Source organism: Ictidomys tridecemlineatus, chromosome Y (genome assembly GCF_052094955.1).
Source record: "Ictidomys tridecemlineatus isolate mIctTri1 chromosome Y, mIctTri1.hap1, whole genome shotgun sequence".
Lineage (NCBI taxonomy): Eukaryota > Metazoa > Chordata > Mammalia > Rodentia > Sciuridae > Ictidomys > Ictidomys tridecemlineatus.
This window is the reverse complement of record NC_135494.1, coordinates 24148246-24168737: the sequence shown is the minus strand read 5'-3', so window position 1 is coordinate 24168737 and position 20492 is coordinate 24148246. Positions and strand designations below refer to the sequence as shown.

At 40.3% G+C, this 20492-nt stretch overlaps 1 pseudogene across 1 annotated transcript in view; it reads left to right on the top strand.

The window, feature by feature from the left end:
• The first annotated feature begins 11016 nt into the window (after positions 1-11016).
• Positions 11017-20492, top strand: part of LOC144372117 (mitotic checkpoint serine/threonine-protein kinase BUB1-like) — a 46994-nt pseudogene continuing 37518 nt past the window's right edge. Inside the window, exons 1-6 of the transcript XR_013432168.1 lie at positions 11017-11106; positions 14607-14666; positions 15844-15944; positions 16599-16651; positions 16742-16926; positions 17887-18038. The product of XR_013432168.1 is annotated as a mitotic checkpoint serine/threonine-protein kinase BUB1-like (transcript). The remainder of the gene's footprint in view (positions 11107-14606; positions 14667-15843; positions 15945-16598; positions 16652-16741; positions 16927-17886; positions 18039-20492) is intronic.

The window sequence follows — 20492 nt, the reverse complement described above, 5'->3', positions numbered from 1 at the left end:
CGTTTTGCCTCTTTGCTGGCTCCTGGTTCCATCCTGTCTTGCACAATTGAAGCTTTGTCCCTTACTTCATAGTCTCAGCTCCTTGGCAAGTTCTTTGACTTGGACCCTCTCCTCCAGCTCAGTTTGTATCATGCATTTCCTGAAGTAAGTAAAGGCAGAGGCATGGGGGACATCAACAGGCCCAGACATAGGGGTGGGTGGGGAGGCAGAGGGTAGGAGTCTCTTCCATAACCCAGCCCCTCTTCTAGCTTAGGGGTTCCCAGCTGTATTTAGGAAGAGGGAAACACTGAAGGGAGGCAAGGTTTCAAAAACTATAACAGCGTAAAACCAGAGAAACATCCCACCATTTCTGAGTTTTCTTGATGATATGGGCTGCTCCACAAATTTCAGTGCAGCCAAGCATAATGAACACAATGAGTGGGCTCTGGTGCATCATTTCCACTTCTTCCCGGGGATGCTGATGCTAAGGTAGTTCAAGGAGTTATTCTGGGGGACCTTCTCTTGCTTGCTTTTGGGAACTTTATTACTGCTGCCTTTATTACTCTCCACCCCCACCCGTACTTGTTTTGCTCTTCCTCTGGCTTCTTTCTAATGCTGCACTTACTCAGAAAGTTTAGTAAGTGTTGAAAATTTCCATTTTCCCCTCCCTATTTCTATTTCCTTCTTTACACACCTCTGTCCTTTTTCTAGTAAACCAACTATTTATAAAACTAATAACAATATCCTTTCTTATCTGTACCTCTGTTATATAATGATGTGGAAATATGCATTTTTCACCTTTGTTTTACAATATTGGAATTATTTTCCTGCCTCTGCCTCTTGCTTTTTGGGCAGAACTGAGCATAAGATCATCGCTGCAAACCAGACTCGATCCTTCTAGTGTGTGTAAGATTCCAGGTTGACTGCTTTACAGCTCACACTGCCGTCCCGTGTCTGAGCACACGCCTCACTCCAGCTTTGGGCTGCTGGGCACTAGGCACTGGGTGTCCTATACACACCCCTTATCCCCAACTGTGCTTTACTCCATGGCTTCTCTTCCTGGGAGTGAGCTGGGTAGGCTTGTCATTGATAGATATTGATAGCACTTCCCAAAAGAACTGTAATCATTGTCAATTCCACTGGCAAGGGATGACTTGAGAGGGCCATTTTCCCCATGGGGGACCCTAGTTTTGCAGCACTCAGGCTGATGGGGCCTGATAAAAATGGATAAAAATGCTAGCCCATTAGGAGCTCACATAAAACCCTAAAAAGCATCAAGAATGATATTTAAACCAACACATACAAAAGTTACCTTGGGAATAAGGGTTATTTACAAGAGCTCATCCCTGACCTCTTATGTTTGTAGACAAGAGGATTATGTTTATTCTATTCTTGTAGGCAGCTGACTAAACTCAAAAACTTAAAAGTTAAAACGAAACTCTAATTATAAAGAGTTTTAAAAAAATTTATCACAATTATAAATCTAAAATGGATCCCTCCTCCTATACTACATTCTATATTAAGAAAATTCAACCTAGGGCTGGGGTTGGGGCTCAGTGGCAGAGCGCTTGCCTGGCACACATCAGGCACTGGGTTCAATCCTCTGCACCATATAAAAATAAATAAAATAAAGGTATTGTATCTGTCTACAACTAAATATTTAAAAAAAAATTCCACCTGAAACAAAGGGAAAAATTCAATAATAAAATCAGTACAAAAGTTATTAATTTAATGATAGTAAAAACATGTTAGTGTTGTATAATGGCATTAAACTGTATAAAATGACCTGGTTGGGTGGGGTAGAGTAGGGCGGAGGTACCCCAATGACTCAGGTGTATATAAAACAAAGTCAGAATGGTTCTGAAACTCTTGTCTATCAAAGACAACTAGAAAGCATGTTAGGTTTATTAGTTCATTGCCACAAGGGAGACAGTTTGCTAAGGGGAACATATCTCCTAAAGAAAGTGTCAGAAGAATTTACAAGATCTGGTCTTGTGTTTGGTGATTATGTGGGCAGGGATGTGGGGTTCAAGGATTGGGTGCTGCCAAGAGCAGGTACAATCCAGTGAGTGTTCTGCTGTGAACATTCAGTGCAGTTGCTCATGTTCAGCACAACAGCCCAGGTCAGCGGCTGGTGCCAGGCCAACTCTGGCTTGCCAGGAGCTGCTTTCTCTTCCTCCTGCTGAAGGTGATTTGACAGCTGTTAACTTCCATCAGATGTCCTACCTGTCAGACCTCACCCCCTACCTCTGCTGGTTCAACTGGCATTTAGAGGGAAGGGAAACAGGCCAGATTGGGACATACGCTGGAGGTCAGTATTAGTTTGCTGGAGCAAACTACCCTAACAAAGAACCCTAGCCTGGGTGGCTTAAACAATAGTAATTTATTTTCTTATAGCTCTGGAGGCTCGAAGTCCAAGACCAAGGTATTAGCAGGGTTGGTTCCTTCCAGGGACCACTAAGGATCTGTTCCAGGTCTCTGTCCCAGGCTGGCATATGACCACCTTCTCCCTGCTTCTCCATACTGTCCTCCCTTTCAGGTGTCCGTGTTCAAATTTTCCCTTCTTATAAGATAGCATATTAAAAGAGGTACATTTTGAGGTGCTAAGGCTAGAACTTCTATATTTCAGTTTCAGAGGAGGGACACAATTTTCTCTAAAAGAGGGTCTACAAGAAAAGCTAATCCAAATAGAACAAAACATTGTGTTTTCTGAAATCTCTTTTTCTTTTCCAAATGCCATGGAAGTCCAGAGAACACGGGACAGGTGGACACCATCTTCCAGCCCCCCAGCTTGCCCTCTACTGGGCTTGTAAGCAGGCCCTGTGGTTTTTGGCACCTCATTAGCAATGTGACGGTCTCATAGCAATGTGATGGTCAAGGCTGTCTTCGGAAGAAAATGAAGAGCAGTCACCCACTAATGACCAAAGCAACTGTGGGTCAGTAGTTTGCAGTTAGCCAGAGTTACCCATTTATTTCCAGTGGTTTTAAAATTTCTTCTTCATCGTGACACAGTGTCAAGATCCATCTTTGGTCTATATGTGGACAATGGGCACCACAGCCAGTGAGGAGCATCACAGCCCAGTGAGGGGACAGGTCTGGAACTGGGAACTTCCCATGGCACCTCCACAGGTAGAGACCTCCTGATGCAGGTGAACTTCAGCTCTGCCCAAGGTCCCACTCAGCACCAGAGATGGGGTGCCCTGCTATAGCTGCACAGCCCTCTGAAATGGGTGGGACCTGCCAAGATGCCAATCAAGCTGCTGACTACAAGACATCACATCACAAGGCAAGACTCCATCCCTGAAACCTTATCCCTGCCTTTGATGTGCCCCTTAAATAAACCACAGGAGCCACCTTCTAGCTGTCTAGCTCCAGCTCCTGTGTGGACTGGACCTATCAAGGCTCCATCTTTTTGAAACTGTCTTTCCAACTTTGTCTTTTGTTCTTCAATAATTACTCTAGACTTCTATTTCTTAGATAGTGGATACCCTCCTTGGCAGGAAGAAGGGCACCCTAACAAGGCACGGGCCACCTCCCCATAAAGGAGAACTGTGATTATAAGGAGACTGCTGTATACCTAAAAGGGCCTCCCCAGCACAAGTTTCCCATTTCAGTTCCCAAAGCCCCAGATTTTCCGAGGGCATATAACTATTTCTGAGGAGGCTTCATGGGAAGGAAAGTAATCTAACTAGTTAGGAGTGACATTTGGGGCATTTGGGACTGTGCAGTAAGTAGTTTTTGTTTTGCTGCCACGAAGAAAGTCAGCCTGAGGACAAAACCAATACAGAGGAAATAGAACTGAGAAAACTAAAGAGAAAGGGAGTTAAGAGTCCTGATCAAACTACCTGAAGCCCACCCACCAGTCAGAATTATTGTGTTATTAAGTAAGTTTATTGTGTTATTAAGTAAGTTTACTTTATGGTGAATAAATTATCTCAAGCTAGGTTTCTTGTTCCTTGCAACTAAAATATCTGGAAAGATTTATCAGTCTTTGAAATGCCACTGGTGTTCTTCCAAATATGTACCAATTACTGTATCATGACATAAATTAATGAAAAAGTTGAGGGATACTGATAAAAATGCACCGTAGATTTTAGAAAAACCAAAGAGGCTAACAAAATGGGGAAAACTGATCTCTGTGGGTTCTCAGTGATTTCAAATTTTAATATCATCCAAACCTTCACCAAGCCAACTGGGTCTGAATAGGAAAATGTTTATTCAGTGATATACATGCAGCTAGACTGAGAAAATAATGATAAGAGCAGAACAGAATGAAAGCTTGAAGTTTTTAAGAAGATACCACAGGAAAACTTAATGCAAATACAAGAAATGATCATAAAGGGGGTCTACTACTTCTTGGAGAATTGATTTTTCCATCTCTTATTTCTTTTGGCCCTAGTCAGCTTTCCATTGCTATAATGAACTGCCTGAGATTATAAACTCATAAAGAGAAGAGGTTTATTTTGGCTCACAGATTTGAAGGTTCCAGTACATGATCTATTGGCCCCATTGCTTTAGGCCTGTGGTGAAGCAGTACATCATAGTAGGAGTATCTTGTGATGTAAAACTGAAGGGGAGGAAGGGACTGGGGTTTTACAGCCCCCCTAAGGATCTTCCACTCGACCATGACTCTTAACAGTTCTAATGCCATCACTCTGAGGACCAAGAGTTTAATATGTGGACCTTTGGGGGATACTTACCCCAAACATAGCAGCCTCCAAGTGTCTCACATTTGGGTTCACCCAAATAAAAAGGCCAAATTATTATTTTCAATACTTACTCTGATTATGCTTCCAATGATCAGAAAGCCTCTCAGCAAGTCTCATCTCAAAGTTTCCTACCACCTCCCAATAACCCTGAGCTGGGGATACTTGAACCTTTGCAGACATTCCAGATCCAAACTATAGCAACTCAGTTTTAAGGGGCCTAGTTGAGGGGGGGGGACTGAGTGATACGAATTCAGGAAAATGCCCTTATGGAGGGAAAGTTTCAAGTATGTGTTTTGTTTCTAAGAATGAACAGGACAGTTTGCCCCAGAAACTATATTAGTATAACATGTACAACAAGGGGAGGATCCAACCCAGTGTTCAGAAGCAGCCGCTAAAGGAGGAGCTCCATGCTGACAAGGGAGAGGCCTTCTGAAGAAGCAGAGTCAAGTAGCCAGTGTGGAGGGAAGATGAGCAGCCACGTGTCAGGGGTGCAGGAGAGCGCTTAGGAGGAACAAGCCACCTGCAATGAGAAAGAAGAGGGACTAAAAGGGAAACAACTTGGTATTCACTTGAGTACTTCACACAAATATGAGCATGAATGCTGGACTGCACATTCTACCAAAGATTCCTTTCAAGGTTGGTTGGGGACAGGAAGCTGGGATTCAGTCCCCTGCTCCTGCCGACTCCGCTCTTGTTCCCAGGCTGCTGTGACAGAGAAGATACTGGGCCTTAATCTCATAGACATCTTTCAAAGTCATAACACATCTCAGGTGGGAAAAAAATTCCAAGATGGAGCTATCTCTTTTTTTTTTTTTTTTAATCTTAGTATTTGGTAGTCGCTTAAGTTACTCTTTAGCTTTCTACAACTACTCCAATCTTCTTATTTATTTATTTATTTTTAAAAATTATAGGTGGATACAGTATCTTTATTTTTATTTGGTGCTGAGGATTGAAACCAGTACCTCACACATGCTAGGCAAGTGCTCTATCTCTGAGTCACAACCCCAGCCCTACAACTACTCCAATCTTCTATAATGTTTCAAGCACAATGCACTCACCATACATCTAATGCTGCTACTCTAAATGGCTCTGTTTCTCAAGGAAAGAAAGGCATAGGTATATCTGTGGTTATTTGCTTAGGCCACATCCGTAGAACCTAGAGAAAAGTCATCATTATCCTTCTCTAAACACTGCACTTTGACATCATGTGACTTCCCAAGACAAATCAGGGATTAAGTGGAAAATCTTATGAGATTAAAGGACACAGAAAGTGGAAGAAACATGATGAAAAGGATATAGGTTTCGTTTTTCACTTGCAGATGAGCAAACTGTCACACAGATTGTGAGTTTAGGTCATTTGCTTACTTGCTGTGTCTTGGGAAAATCAAGGGTGAGGCTTATTACCCTGTGACCTGAGTTTTCTTTTCCAAAAAGTTTGGAAATTATGTAGAATACAAAGTCACCAAAAGTCCACATACAAATAAAAATGATTTCCTTATTGGCCTCCCTAAGAAAATTAGACAAATCTAAGAGATATTTTAGATGGACGGAATTTTAATATTAAAATCAGCTTGTAAGGTGAATAGAGTTTGAAAGGAAGAGCTAGCATTTCCACATCTGACTCAGGAAAGGAATGGATTAGACACAGCAGATCTGTGCTCTCACACAGTTCAAACAAAACCTCTCCTCTCCCCTCAAGGGTGGGTTTGGGGACATAAGGTGACAAACACTGAAGCAATGGCAATGCCAAAAATAACACAAAGGGTGGATTAATGAAATGAGGATTATTATTTAACAGACTCAATATACCACAAGAATTGTTGCACTCTCACCTCAGGCTTGAGAAAAAAGAGCAGAGGGAGATTAAAGACAATTGTTAGATGAGATGGATGTTGAAGTCCTGTCCATGACACAAGGTTCCAAGTAGAGATTTTTTTTTTTAAAGTGAGCAGCACATTTACTAGTTCTTTGGTATTTTTTTCTTGCATTCATTTTTGTAAAATGTTAGTATTTAAGAGTATTTAAGATTTTTTTCGTTGAAGTATTAAAGCTATTCTTAGGTTCTTCATTTATTCCTGGTTTGTAGAGATAAGACTCTTAGGCAAAATATATATATATATATTCTAGCTTCAGAAAGCAGCATGTGAAACTCCTTTCAATAAGCTCCAGAAGGCAGTGAACCATGTCTGTCTCTTTCTTCTACTGTATATTTTATAGAAGGAAAAATGCTTGGTGATCCTGTATCAACCAGCATTCTCCAGAAGAATGGAGAATGGAAGGTATATGTAATTACAAGGACATCTATCAGGCTGGCTTACACAGTCAGAGGCTGGATAGGTCAGAGAGCCCCACAAAGGCTGTCTACAGTCTTGAGAGCTGGGAAGATCAGCAGTTGCTCAGTCCAGGAAGCTAGAAGCTGGGCAGGGTTGTAGCTCAGTGGCAGAGCACTTGCCTAGTCTATGTGAGGCAGAGTTCGATCCTCAGCACCACATACAAGTAAATAAATAAAACAAAGGTATTGTGTCCATCTACAACTTAGAAGAAGAAGAAGAAGAAGAAGAAGAAGAAGAAGAAGAAGAAGAAGCTGCTGCTGCTACTAGAAGCCTTAGAACCAGAAGGACCAATAATGCAACCCCAGTCCAAGGCTGAAGACATGAAGTCCTCTGGAGATTCCAAGTCCACATTCAGAAGCTAAAGAATCTGGTCTAATATTTGCAGGTGATGGCAGTACCCATTCAAGAAGACTCAAATAGGTGCATGTGCAAACTTTCCACTTCTGCTTTTTGTTCCATGCGGATCCCCAGCATATTGGACAATATGGCCCACATTCAGGCAGGTCTTTCCCCTCTTGCAGATCCTTGTACCAACTGTCTCTGCAAACACCCTCACAGACACACTAGAGGTGTGCTTTACCAGTTCTTTAGGTATTGCTCAATCCAGTCAGGTCGACAACCAGGATTAACCTCACATCCATCCTATTCAACACATCTCCAATCAAAGTTACAGCTTTCTCTGGATCCAATAGACTGTTTCCGTCAATTCTTCTAGGCCCCCCAAATGACTTTTTATTCTTTTCTCTTTTTAGTTATCAAAACCATCATTGTGTTCTCAGAACTCTACTTTCATAAAATCTGATTCCCCTCTTTACATTCCATTAGTCTCAATACCAATTTAAAATCTGAAAATTAGCTGGTCACAATAGTACATGCCTATAATTCCTGTGGCTTGGGAGGCTGAGGCAGGAGGATCACAAGTTCAAAGCTAGTCTCAGCAATTTAGAAAAGCCCTACACAACTTGGTAAGACCCTGTCTTAAAATAAAAAATAAAAAGGGATGAGGATGTTAAGTGCCCCTGAGTTAATCCTTGGTACAAAAAAAAAAAAAATCTGCAAACCACTCTCTTCTGCCTATACTTCCCATTCTTCCCATTATCCCCCCAAAATCCCAGACACCACAGGGTTAATTAACCTAGGGGTATATTGAGATGAACACACTGTGAGGAGAATAATTTTCATTCTTCCTCAGAATAATGGCAGAGGGCAACTTCCCTAGGTATGGACAAAAGGAAGAGACCAAGTAAGCCAAGATGTCACTCATAGAAAAAAATGTCAGTTTCTAATCACCACTGACAACCCTCATATTTTATTACTATTACTTGTAGATACACTCATGAAAATTGGCATTATGGATGAACAGATAAAGAAAATGTGGTATATATACACAATAGAATATTACTCAGCATTAAGAGAAAAAAATCATGGCATTTGCAGGTAAATGCATGGAGTTGGAGAATATAATGCTAAGTGAAGGAAGCCAATCCCAAAACCAAATGCCGAATGTTTTCTCTGATATAAGGATGCTGATTCACAATGGGAAGGTGGGGGGGTGGAGCATGGGAAGAATGGAGGAACTTTAGATAGGGCAAAAGGGAGGGAGAGGAAGACAGGGAGTTGGGGTTAGAAAAGACGGTGGAATGAGATGGACATCATTACCCTAAGTACATGTATGAAGACACAAATGGTGTGACTCTACTTTGTGTACAACCAGAGACATGAAAAATTGTGCTATATATGTGTACTATGAATTGAATTGCATTCTGCTGTTGTACATAACAAATTAGAATAAATAAAACACAAAAAGAGAGTCAATGTGCCTTCATAAAGGGTAGTGTGGAAGCATATGCAGAATACCTTACCCATGCACAAGCTTAGTGTAAGAGGAACTCCTGGTAGCAGAAGAAAAGGAGGGCAGACAATCTCCACGGTTTGCAGAAAACAGGTAGAGCTAACTATAACTAATCATAAGGCCCTTAACAACCACAACACATGTTGTTCCAGAAAGACCTGTTACTAATGTGATCAAATATGAACTCCTTATTCTAGCACTCGACTTGACATCAAAATATCAAACCAGTCCCCTGAGATAGGACTTCTTACTCATTAACATGAGTCCTCAAGGGTGATCTCCCTCTAATCCAGATTTACACCTGGAATTACCTCTCCTGGACTCTCTCCTACCTACCTATATCCAAGGCCCATTTAAGCCCTACCTCCCAGGTGAAGACTTACATGAATGAAGGTCTCATTACCTCCCCACTTCTCTGACCTCCCCGGGCAGATACGGTCTGAATTCTCACCTGGCTCTTAATATACACATACTCCACTTTTAGACATTTTCTTTGTATCTTCATGTCCCAGATAAAAATCACTAGTTCCTTAATTTCAAGTTCTAAGGTTGTAATTAGGTATAAGTCTAATGGCACCTACTTCACGACAGATGGTGAATATCAGCATTTCCTGATTACTGAGCCACTATCAGATGCTTGAGTTGGTAGAATGAAAAATGTCTCAGTTCTAGTGATGGTTAGTAGAAACTAGCACTTGTTTAAAGACTTCAAAGTGAGCATTCTCTGAGTAATAAACTCCGTCAGTCAGACACTTTATAGCTCCAAAGTAATGGGTCTGCTGGAAGAAATTCCAGACTCAGTACCTGGATTTCCAGAAGCTGCCATATATATATTTTTTGTTTTTGGAATTTAACTTGAGAAGCCTAAGGGAGCTAGAACATTCACAAGACCTCTTTCTTAAAGAAAGGTAATCACATGAACAGTACTTTATATTCCACTTACATTGTCAAGTAGTCTTTGAACAACCTTGAGAGGTAGAGTGGTAAGTTATTAAAGATCAAGGGGCAGAGAAGATTAACTTTTTTCCACTCACTCTCAATTAAGGAACATCACATATTTTCTATTTCTTCTTGGATACCTGGACACTGATCATAGGATTTTATAATACCTGAGAACTCGGTCTCCAGAATGCCTAGACCTAACCAAAAAAAAAAAAAAAAAAAAAAGCTGAAAACTTCCTCCCTGGCATTCTGTAACCTCTCCAAAGCCCTCGTTCTCTCCTGGGCACCCAGTCTTTTACATCAGCCAAGTCCAGAGGTCTCAAGGGTCCCAAACCACCACCTTCACATGCCATGCATAATTAACGCTGCCAACCAGAAAATTACCTAAAAGCATGCGTGCCTTTTTGCTACAGTTAGTAAACCAAGACCACTCAGGTTTTTCCAGTGCACAGCACTTTAGGATCCGCGAGGAGGCCTTCATTGGCTGGGTCATTTGGTGCTTTCCTGACAGCCCGGGACGCGGGAGGGAAAGTCGCCCCTACGAGGGGAGGCCTCCACCACGACGGCTTCCTTTCCTCCTTCCTAATCCTCAGGCGGGCGTTTCCCCGCGCAGCGGCCTGGAGCGGGTGGAACCGCTTTTCCTCGCTCCACGTACCGGGCACAAGGACTGCAGTTTAAGCAAAGGGGACAGGGAGGCGTGGCTCTCAGGACTCCAGGGCTGCGTAGTGTTTCCTCTCAGGGACCTGCAGTCCTGCGAGGTCTTCCTTCGAAAGATGTCTTCGTCGTGACATTATGTAAACCAGTTCCAACTTGGAAAGTTAGCAAGAAAGAAGAGAGGGAGAGAGGAGAGAGGAGAGAGGAGAGAGAGAGAGAAAGAGAGAAAGAAAGAAGGAAAGAAAGAAGGAAGGAGGGAGGGAGGGATGGAGGAAGGAAAGAAGAAAAGAAAAGAAAAGAAAGAAAAGAAAAAAGAAAAAGAAATCCCTACACGGGAGCCACACCGGCTTTCCCTGGCCGCCCAGCGGCCTCACACTCTCTTCTCGCTTCAGCCGGCCGGAAGTGGGAAGGGGCCGCCGGCGCGCAGGGGGCGAAACTTGGTCTCCCGGCAACGGCCTCGGCGATTGGCCAGACCGTCTGCTGCCACAGCCAATGGCCAGGCGCTTTGCCAACGCTCGGCACCGCGACTGCGGCTGCGCGGGAGATTCAAATCGGCGGTGCTACTAGCTTTCGTTGTCTGTGGTCCTGCAGCCGGCCTGCGTCCTCTCGCCATGGATAACCCTGAAAATGTCTTTCAGTGAGTGTCCGGCTAGTGGGGTGTGGGCGCCGCGAGCTCATGATCCCCGACTCTGCGCCCCTGAGGGGGCTGGGACAGTTAGGGGTATGGCCCTCCGCCCCTGGGTCCTCGGCACGGACCTGCCTGTGTTCCTGGTCTGGGCCCCCCTCGCCTTAAGGCTGCGAGCCACTTCCGAGTCACCGAGTAGAGGGTGGTCCCACTGAGACCCTGGCGACTCGAGATCTGCGGCCATGCCGACCGTTTAGGGGCATTGCGGCAGCTTGGGAGGCCCTTGGAGGTCTTGCTGTTCCTTAAGGAAACCTATCCGTGGGCTTGGGGCGCCGCTGTGGGAGGAGAGTGTCCAGTCCACCAAAACCCCGCCCTGCGTGTCTTAAGTCACTCATTTAAAAATTATACGACAGAGGGAGAGAATATACAATAGCTCTCTTACTCATAATCCTACTGCTCTTTTAAAAAGTCTTTAGTACACAGCACTTAAACTGATCTATTCCGTCCCGCCAACGGTTGACAAGTTCCCATGGCCTGTGTGACTTGCCCAGCCGGTGATTAAAAAAAATTTTTTTGATACGGTTAAATCATATGTGGCAGAAGTAAAACGGGGTTAGTTTTACCAGATATTTGGGGATCACAAGACCGAGGTTGTCAATATACTCAAAACAAAAATCTTTTAAGACTTTTTCTTTGGAAGTCCTATTCCTCTACCCCCATTTTTAAAGGGAAATCTGTATTTCAGCCCTTATTTTGACTTTCTAAAGACTAATTTGCTCTAATGAACGGATTGATTTATTATTAGTGTATTTAAGCCATTTTCCTGGAGAATGTGGTTGGTGTGAACATGAATTACTTTGAGCAAAGGTTATGTTTATTACACATTTTGGAGGAAGAGTCCTGGCATTATAGGGATTTGTTCCTCTGTTATGAGGCATGAGAAAGATTCAAATTTACAAATAATCATTTTTAAGGTTTAAAAATAGATAATATATTTGTATGGTTTTAGAAAGATTTGGAAAGTATTCACTGACAATTCCTGTACCTGTCTACTCTCACCCTATCATATGTATCCTTTGTTTATTTATTTATTAGTTTTTTTTCAAGCGATTCTTCTTAGACATATAAATACTTAACGTTATTAAAGTGTATATATATGTATGTATATGTATGTGTCTGTATGTGTACATTTCCTGCCTTCATCTCACATGAAATGTAGCAGAGCAATTCCATTCTTTTTTTGCCTAAGATATCCTTGGAGATTTCTATCAATACATAGCACTCGTTTTTTAAAAATTTTTTAGACAACTGTTTAATATTGCATATACCATAATTGATCCAAAAATCCTCAGTGACAGACACTTGGGTTGTTGACAATATCTTGCTGTTACAAACAGTGTTGTAGTTAAAAAAAAATGTACATATGGCAATGGTATTTTGCATATACCCAGATGTATCAGTTTTCTAGATTCCTGAAAGTGTTTTTCCTGGATGAAGAGCAAATCCATCTGAGATATTGGTAAGATACCTACAAGCAAGATTTGAGTGTGCCTGCTTCCATTTCTTACCTGTATACTTTTGTTGTGTTTAAAATTTTTGTTTTGCAAAATCTATTGATTAAGTTGTATCTTATTGACAGTGAATTTCTCTTATGAGAGAGGTTTAACATCTTTTCAAGTTTAAGAGCCATTTGTATTTCTTTGTGAAATGCTTTTTAATCCCTTTGCTCATTTAAAAAATTGGGTTTATAACTTTGCTTCTCAATTTTTAGAAGTCCTTTTGTTTTTCCAGTTTATCATTTCTCTTTTGACTTGGAAAGTTTTAAAAAATTTTGTTTATTTGACATGTAGAAGCATTTCATTACTATATAGTTGAACTTTTCTGGCTTTTCCTATCATGGCTTCTGGATTTTTAGTCTTAAGACACAATGATTTCATTTGTCTGTGGAGGTGATAGCTAGAATAAAGTATAGTTTAAGATTCTCTACTTTCTGAGGGTCCTTAATTGAGTGTGTGGAATAAATTGACAATAAATAGATTAATAAGGGGAAAGGTATACAGATTTTATCCTGTGCAAGACCCTGGGAGCATCAAAATAAAAAACAGAAGGGAAATGAGGAGTTAAGGTGGACTTAGAGAAAATCAATCTGTTTACCTTGCTAATATGAATTCATGCAAGTTTTTCTTAGAATAGTTTTTCAGAGCCATTTCTGCCTGCAATTCTCTGACTATCCACCTTGAAATATGCCAAAGAAGTATTTTGAGGTGGGTGTTCTTGTCTCTTACCAAAGTATTGCTTTAAAATCCCTTTTTTTAAAAAAATCTAATGATTTCTCAAATAGCAAACCTAGGAGACCTTCTCATCTTGACTCATACCCAGAACACAGTCCCATCAGGAAGTCCTTTCCTCGCCCTAAGAGAGGTGCCAGATTCCCCACATGTAGTCCAACTCACCACCAGTCACCAGGGTGTTTCAGTAGCTTCCTATCCCTACCATCTTCACATGGAGGAAGGAAGACTTTTAAAATGCAAATTAGAACTTCCCCAGCTTATCACACTAAAGCCACACTGGCTCACTTTCTGTTCCTGGAAGAGGCTGGTTCCTGAAGTTCTCTCAGCCTTGACGGTTTTCTCCCAAGATAGCTCTGTGGCTTTCTGGTGGTATCCCATCAGTGCCCTCAGAGGCAGGCCTTCCCCGTCCACCCTTCCTGAAAATAGTAACTCTTACCCCTTCTATTTGGTTTGTTTTTTCTTCTTGGTACTTAATGTAACCTGACACTATTTGATTTCTTTTTGCTTGTTTGCCCCACGAGCACCTGAACTGCCACAAGAGTTTTGCTTTGCTTGGTTGATTTTTTTTTTTTTTTAAAGATGTGTTTGGGTATTTGGAAGTCAGGGAAACAGTTCTATGGGAATTCTAGTGACTGATTCATGAAAACTGCCAATCACCTTTTCTTCCTCAGGAACTTTGTGTTACATTGGGGCCCAGGAAATGAACTCTATCTAGAGTGTCCAGTTGTGGAATCTTGTTTATCCACCTGCTGGCAAGCCCTTATTGGATCTTATTCCAACTCAGTCTCCGCTGTACTCCTGGAAAGCAAGAGAAGGGATCTGAGCAGGGTCTAGCTTATATCCCACTGTTAGGAGAAGGGGCAGCAAGTTTCCAGGCACTGACCCTCAGGGTGGTTAACACCCCTGGGGACCAGGGACAGAATCAGGAGACCCTGGGATAGAGCTAGGGATAAACTTTCCTCTGGAAAAATACTGACTGTTTTGAGTTTTTTGGCCACCTCTGAGAGCTCTTTTAAATTTTATATAGCTTTTAGGTTGGTATTTAAGGTTTCTATTTTAAGGTATATAAATCACATATATATTATATTATATAATACAATATATAGATATATGATAAGTATTTAATATAAACATAATATATGATATAAATCATATACAATTAAATATTTTGCTCTTATAAATTATCCATAATTTTCATGTGCATTCTTTTATTTGTTCTAGAATGTTTGAAGCCCATATGCAGAGCTACAAAGGAAATGACCCACTTGGTGAATGGGAAAGGTTAGCATTTGGATTTGAGGGGTAGGGGCATTGTTTTTGTTTTTTCCTTTAAACCAACTATATGTTGTACTATGGAAAATTAACATTATCCATATTTTTCTAGCTATATGCAGTGGGTAGAAGAGAATTTTCCTGATAATAAAGACTACTTGATAATGCTACTAGAACATTTAATGAAGGAATTTTTAGTTACGAAGAGATACCACAATGACCCAAGATTCATCAATTATTGTTTAAAATTTGTGAGTATACTTTCATATCGATAATCAAATCTGTAATCATGTTGAGCTTTTGTTTTTTTGACCTATATTTTAAGATCTTTTAGACTGCCTTTTATTTTAATTTCTTGTTTCCAGTCATAACTTTTTAAAAGAGATGTGTATAGCCTTGGCTCTGTATAGTGAATCATTGATTCAGTTTTTAAATTCTCCTTTATTTCAAGTTTGTACATGTTCCAACATGGAATAGAAACCAAAAAAGTAAAAGAGGGTTTGTTGGGTAGAAAACGTGATGAGCAGGAAACTCCCAGGTGCCAGGAGAGCTCCAGGGAGTAAACAGTGGGGAGCATTCTGGCTCTCAGAAACTACACTTAGTACTAAGGGGAGAATGAAGGCTCAGGCCTGAAGATTGCATCTCTTCGACCTGGAAGAGTAAAAAGCAAATCCTTCTAGTATTTAATGAAAACCAAACTATACTGTCTCAGGTAATGGGGAAGACACTTTGGTAATAATGCACTTTAAAGGAGACAAATCTACTTGATGACTTCACTCTATTTTGGGGATTTAAAAAACAAAATCAAAAAGAGATACTCTGAACTCCATCTGTTCTGAATTGAATCAAATGTATTTGATGGCAATTTTAGGAAACATGGCAGGGCTTTATTTCCCTTAGAAATAAATACCACATTTCAGCAATTTGCATTGACTATCCTATCCTGATTAAATAACCAGTTTTACAGTTATTTGGGGTACTTCTTGAACATTTTGATTTGGTCAGAAATTGTCTCTAAAATACTTACTTACAAAATATTTTAGTTCCATTTTCTGAGGCAGTGTGATTGAATTGATTTATTTCTTGTGCTGCTTACTGAAAGATCAAGGGGATGTATTGTGTGATAATTTTGGTTACTGTGATTTTTCTCTTATTTCTCCTTATTTTATCCTGTTTTCCCTTATAGCTAGGCCCTCAGAACCTCTGCATAATGCTTCAATTTTAAACCAAATGGTACCATCAAAATCAAGTCAAGGAAAGAACTCAGCCTCTATCTCTAAGAATCAGGTAATGGTGACTATTATAGGTTGTACAGAAACTAGGAGTGGTATTGAACGGTCCTCCTGGCTCCTTTCTGTATCCACCTTGGCATCTCTTTTCTTTAACCTTGTTTCCTGTGACTTAACATCCATGTCAGCTGCCCGTTCCCATGTCAGCTTTCTGGGCCCGTGGCCATCTAACCTAAATTTATACTCAACTCACAAATATAACTTGTTATGGGACCTAAGGGCCCCCTCCATAAACCTCTCCTGTTCACTTCCTCCCCAGCAGTTTTTCTCCTACCAAGATCCTCTTCCTCCTTGTTCTGCTTCCCTCTTTCATAGGCCCAGGATCCCTACCTTGATTCATACCCAACTGGAGCCAGTTTAAAAACCCAGAGCTTCAGCTGTTGGCATCCACAACCTCAGTAATACCAGAAGAAATTTTTAATGGATTTTTTTTAAAGGTTTATGGGCTCTTTTTGTTGCAAAAATTATACTACCAATGATGATGCAAACTAAAGCTTTAGCCATTAACTGAAATTTTACCAAGAACATGTAGAAATCTACTGGAGATTAAGAAGCCTTTCTACTCATATATTGTCATATTGATTTATGAGGTAATTTGTGTGAAGTTTTCTTTTCAGTAAGTTAATGCTTCTGTTTGTTTTCTGTATTTTAGGGTTCAGAAGTGTCTGGAGCAATACCTTCAGCTTGTGATAAAGAGTCAAATATGCAAGTACAATCATTGCATAGTTCTATTACTTAGTTTCTTTCCAGAATTATTTCCATACACTGTTGTAAGTGATGTGTTTTCCCCTGTAGGGAACAAAGGGTGATCGTGATTTCTAAATCAGAGTGCTCTGTGCCCTCATCTTCAGCAGCCAGAGCTGATGTTCAACAGGTCGTTATGTATTGGAAGGAAAAGCTTATTCATGGAGAATCAGAATTTTCCTTTGAAGAACTGAGAGCCCAGAAATACAATCAACGGAGGAAGCATGAACAATGGGGTATTTGGTCTTATAGTCTTATATTTTGAGTTGTTTTTATGTCAGTTAAAATAATGAGTAATTACATTTTTGGTCAAATAATTGACTATGCTGAAAGACTTCAAAAAATGTCTCTAGCTCATCCTGTCAGAAGCCTAGCGGTCTCTGTTAAACACCAGCATAGCAGCTATGTTTGTTCAAGACTTGTATTCACGTATTGACAGCCGAGCCCATGGCTGAACCAGCCCTGAGCTAGATATTCATGCCAGTGTCACCTTAGCCTTAGTGAAATAGTATTTTAAATGTTTTCAATATTATCTGTATGGAGTTGAACTTCTGTATACAGTTATTCTAAAGCTGTAAGTCATTTGTACTGTGAAAGGAACTGAAGTTCAGAAGAGATTTTCCAAGTTCTGCACCTACTACAAACAAAACATGCTGAAGGAGACCCCTGATCAAAGTGTTGTCTTAGGGGTTAGGGTTAGGGTTTGTCATAGAGACTGCAGAGTAGACTGAGATTTGCTCCCTACAGGGAACAGGGTGTGCCTTAATACCAGCATTTGCACTTGGCTCTTGCTATAACCATGTGGAAGATGGACCCTTGCTCCACTCGGGACTTTTATACTGTCTATAGTGTTGGACCATATGCACTCCGTGAGCCTTTTTTTTTTTTTGCTCATTATTTTTCATATTTGGTCAACAACAAAAAGTCAGTCAGTATTCTTGGAGGATCCATTTTGAGTTATGCCTGGATAATTTTTTCCTTCACATGCCACAGCCTGAAAGTGTCCAGCCAGAGTCTACTTTGTCTCATGAGCCATAAAGATATTTATAAAGATTGTAAATATGGAAAAGACTAAAAAATGTTGCCATCTTAAAATAGGACTTGCCATCTTAAAATTGGACTTTATCCATTTGTTATGTATTCCTCTGATGAACTGAATTTAAGCTTTGCATATAAACCTTTTTTTTTCCCTTAAGTAAATGAAGACAGACATTATATGAAAAAGAAAGAAGCAAATGCTTTTGAAGAGCAGCTATTAAAGCAGAAAATGGATGAGCTTCATAAGAAGTTGCATCAAGTGGTGGAGCTGTCCCAGGAGGACCTGCCCAGTGTCCAGGAAAAGCCTAAGGTACAGACATGCTCTTACCTGGGCGTCCTGTGCCCAGCGGTGAGGATTGTTGGCTCTCTAGGCCCTGTTTTAGAGTTAATTCTAGCTAGTAACTTTCCAAAATTTAAAATTGTGTGATTCAGAAAGACATTCAAATGAAGAATGAACAAAGGAATTTAGAGAATAAAGGGCTGATGTTTCATGTATGTGTGTGTCCATGCTTATATATTCACACATTAGCACTTAGTGTCCTTTTTCTGGCTTTCATACAATGACTATAGACTTCCAATAATGTGTCATCTAGACATATTTCTGTTTGCCATTGTCTTGTGTGGGAAGAAGAAATAGGGATGAATATTACAGCCACATATTTTCTTGAAATTATTTATGAATGGGAGAGATTGGGAATAATTTAAGCTATATTACATTTGCTTAATCTTCCACATTGTATATGTCTGTCTATGACATAGGATACTTTAAAGGTATAGCTTATTTAAATGCATGTTTTTAAAATGATAGAAAATTCATGACTGCAATGATTTTTTTTTAATATTGAATGAAAGTTGGGTGTGTGTGTGTTTTATATATATATATATATATATATATATATATATATATATATATATATGTATATATATACAAAATCTATGCCAGAACATTCACTAGATATAAGTATGTATACCCAATTAATTATGGGGAGCCACTCTGAATGATTTGCACCTTCCATCCTGGAGCCGAGAGGCTTTGACCAGTCACTACATCTTATAGTGACGTGGACATTGCCCCTGTCCAGGAAGTTGAGGGCGTGCCTTCAGATGTAGGTGTGTTGCTCCATGGCCCCTTGGGTTGAATTACACTCATCTGTCCCTTGTAACCCTGCCCCTTCTGGCCTTTTTTGGATGCAACTTTCTAAGAATAAGGGTCCCCCCCAATAAAAGCCCACTTCCGAATGTGCTTGCTCTCTCTCGACAGCCTCTCATGACTTTCTCTTGCTCCCCCATTTGGGGAGCCTGAGGCCGAGAGCAGAAAAGCCGTGTCCTGAAGCTTGTTTAAAGGTAAAGTGTGTGTCTGTGTTTTATTTGATGTCCCTGGAAATTCACACAAGTGACCTTAATTTCAGCTGCCCACACGGGTCGGGGGAAGACTCAAACATACATGAATATCCACAAATGTTCTTATTCAATGCTAATTGCTGAAGTTTATCTTTTTTCCAGATATATGCTATGCATGAGCACACATAAAAATGAACACAGTTGAATTTTCCATATAAATAAGACTTATTTTCTGCTTTTTCTACAAACATATCTTATAGATCTTTCAATATTACTGCACAGAGACCCAGTTTACCCACTGCAGCATGGTCTTCTGTCATACTTACAGCAGGGCAGGTACCAACATCATACAGAGACTGTTACAAACATGATACAAGATTGTTTCTCTAGAAAAGATGGAAGTACAACTGTTGCCTTTGAAGTTTGTGCACCTAAAATACTGTCCTCTAAAAAATTTCATTTTACCTCATATCAATAGTATATAAAATTAGTTGTTTCTCACATACACTTTGATAATGTTAGTTATCCTAAGTATTTTCAACCACCTGTTTCTTTAATTACAAGTGGTACTGGACATTTTTAATTGATTTAGTGGCTTTTTGTCTTCTTTTTTCTTTAAATTGACCATAAAACCAGGTGTGGTGGTACACATCTAAAATCCCAGTGATTCCAGAGACAGAGACAGGAGGATCACAAGTTCAAGGCTGACCTCAGCAACTTAGGGAGACTCTGTCTCAAAATAAAAAGGGCCGGGGGTATGACTCAGTGGTTAAGCACCCATGGGTTCAATCCCTGGTACCAATCAAATAAATTGACTTTGATGGATTTGTCTATTTTTCTATTGGGTTTTTTCATTTTTAATGTTTATTTCAATTTTTATATAATTTGTGTTTTCCCTTGATAGATATAAGCAATTGTTAAAATAATTGTCACATTGTTTTGTTTTTATGTATTTTCTTGCTACTTATCAGTCATCTATCCCCCAAATTCTGAAGAAACTTAAAATATTCATCAATCACATCCAATACATCAGATGCACTCCCATTCCCTTTTCTTGACCAGATGTCTCCCAGAGCCTCTGAGGAGTGGTTCTTCCTGCTTCTCTCTGGTGGTATATCCCTGATTCACATGCCATTGCTTTTCCTTAAGGTCCCCATTTTAAAGGTACACAATCTCTCATAACTTTTTTAAAAAGCATGTATGAGGGGTTAAGTTTTTGAGATCTCTTGCTTGTCTAATGGTGTCTTTGTTCTACCCTCACACTGGTTGATGATTTGACTAGAACTGTTCTAGGAAGGAAATCATTTTCCCTCAAGTCATTTTGGATTTTATGCAGTACTAGAGATTGAACCCAGGGTTACTTTACCACTGAGCTATACTCTCAGTGCATTTTCTGTTGGTTTGCTTTTGATCTTGGAACAGG